Below are 2,632 nucleotides of genomic sequence, written 5' to 3' on the forward strand. Positions count from 1 at the left end.
AGTACCAATGTTGAGATAGCATAAATGAGTTGAGTACCATATGCTTCCGCCGTTGGCTCAATCATGTATGCTATGATGTGTACTCGCCCTGATGTGGATTTTGCATTGAGCATGGTTAGACGATATCAAGGGAACTTGGGTAGAGCTCATTGGACCGCAGTAAAGAACATTCTTAAGTATCTACGAAGGATGAAAGACTGGGTCCTTGTACTTGGTGGAAGTGAAGACTTAAGAGTAGCAGGGTATAATAATGCCAGTTGTCAGACCGACAGTGATAACATCCACTCTCAATTGAGTTGGGTATTTACCCTGAATGGAGGAGCAGTGACTTGGAAAAGTTTCAAGCAGGAAACTATAGCTGATTCAACGTGCGAATCAGAGTACATAGCAGTGAGCGAAGCATCGAAGGAGGTGATATGGTTGAAGAACTTCATCAGAAACCTTGGAGTTGTACCAGTCATAAAGGAGCATATGGAGATTTTATGTGATAACGAAGGAGCGGTTGCCTGACCAAGGAACCGAGGGATCATGGGAGATCCAGGCACATCGACAGAAAAATACCACCACATCAGACATCAGGTAGAAGATGGACTCCTCGTAGTAAAGAGGGTATTATCAGAGGAGAACCCAACAGATCCCGTTACAAAGGGTCTAATAAGGGTTAAGCACTTACAGCATGTGAGGAGCGTTGGTCTGAAGGACGATATTAGTTTTAGTGATTAGATAGTTGTTTAGAAACTTGTAATAGATAACATGTAATTGACATCTGATGATTGAATAAAGGAGTTTGATTTATGAGTAAAGTTACTATCTTGTGTCAAATGTTTACTATTGTTTCACTTTTGCATGTTTTAACTTCAAGAATAATAGGATTATTCGAATTATCCACAGTCGATCATACTTTAGAAGTAGGCTATGGTGTTAGACTATCATGAAATGGTTTGTAGATTGTTTGAGCGTTTAGACATAACAAAAGTTTGTTGCAACATTCACGAGTGCTCTTGAAATAAGATTTGAGTATTTGATTAAACCCACGCTGATATGAATCACTTCATGGAATTTATCACGAGTGATTGTGAGATGATTATATTGTATAGTATTTAAACCGAGATATTTGCGTTGTTGTTTACAAGTTTGTTGTGCATTAATAGTGCGTAAATGCATCAGTAACTTGATGTTATAAACAATATTGTTGTGTTCGATTTAATAAGTAAATAGTACAAGCATATAAGTCAAAGTTTATATGTTCCTTTTATCCTAATAGGATTAAAAGCCATATATTGGCCCCCTCGATGATTTTGTGTTGACTTATGTGTCGAGCCTGGTCAGGACTGAATTGATGTCTTCAATTAAGTTCTGTGTCAAACAAATCAGAAGTCAGGAAACAAACTGTTGGATAATGAGTATGACTTTATTCCATGTCTTTGTCGACACGATATTTTGAGAATAGAGGTCTACATGATCCCTTATCTAAAGGATGCATCGTTGATTAGATCAGAGTTCAACAACGGGTTTTGAGAGATACAATCGCTAATCGGATTTTGAATTCGTACTTGCAGTTATAGTTATTAGTCTTATCCAAGTGGGAGACTGTTGGATTAGGTGTCTAAGCCCATAACTATAATTAGTATGTACTTGACCCGATAGTAGCATGGTCCTTTTGGTTTGCCTTCACCATAGCAATTTGATAGGATGAATTATAGAGAAAGAGGTTAATTGTGATTTATTAATATGCTATAAGAATAATATATTAATTGAGAAATCATATTATTTAATTAGTATTGATTAGAAATTAATTTGGAATTAATTTAGTGATCAAAAGAGACTGATTAAATTACGGGGACTGGTATTGCAATTATATGATAGTTGCAAAGTTGGGCTTGTGGATCCCTAAGAAGGGATGGACGAAATGTGTATCCCACATAGATTTCTTCAATAAGAGGCCTTCTGGAAAGATCTACTAGATTACTTAAGGCCTTAGTAGATAATTAGGGTTCTAGTCAAATACCCTAATAGCACAACTATATACAGACCCCATAACACCTTCAAATCGGCTACTTGCTTCTAAGAGAATACCCTAGCTGATTTTGAGCCTCCTAACCGCTCTCATATTCTTCTAACTTGCTAATTAGTGTTTGTGAATCTTTAGAGGTGCAACAATTGAAGCACTAAGCTCTTAAAGGTCAAGATCTACAAGCTACAAGGAAAAGGTATCCATCTAACTTTGTATTTATGTTATAAGTGTTGGATTAGATGTGTAAGCCCATAACTATTATTGGTATGTACTCGACCCGAGAGTAGCATGATCTATTTGGGTTGCATATCATCAGGACAATTTGTTAGGATAGACTCTTGAGAGAAGGTTATATATGATTTATTAATATATTATAAGTTCTAATATATTAATATGAAATCATATGTTTTAATTAGTATTGATCAAGAATTAATTTGGAATTATTTTAGTGATCAAAAGAGACTAATTAAATCTATGGGGACTAATTATGGTAATTAGTCATATTTATATGTGTTGGGCTTATGATCCATGTTGGACCAAGTTTATGTATGAACACATAAATGGTTAGGCCACATGAACCATGGATCATAATACCCATGGGTATGGATTTGGGTTATA

Source organism: Lactuca saligna, chromosome 2 (genome assembly GCF_052625555.1).
Source record: "Lactuca saligna cultivar CGN05327 chromosome 2, ASM5262555v1, whole genome shotgun sequence".
In the NCBI taxonomy this organism is placed as follows: domain Eukaryota; kingdom Viridiplantae; phylum Streptophyta; class Magnoliopsida; order Asterales; family Asteraceae; genus Lactuca; species Lactuca saligna.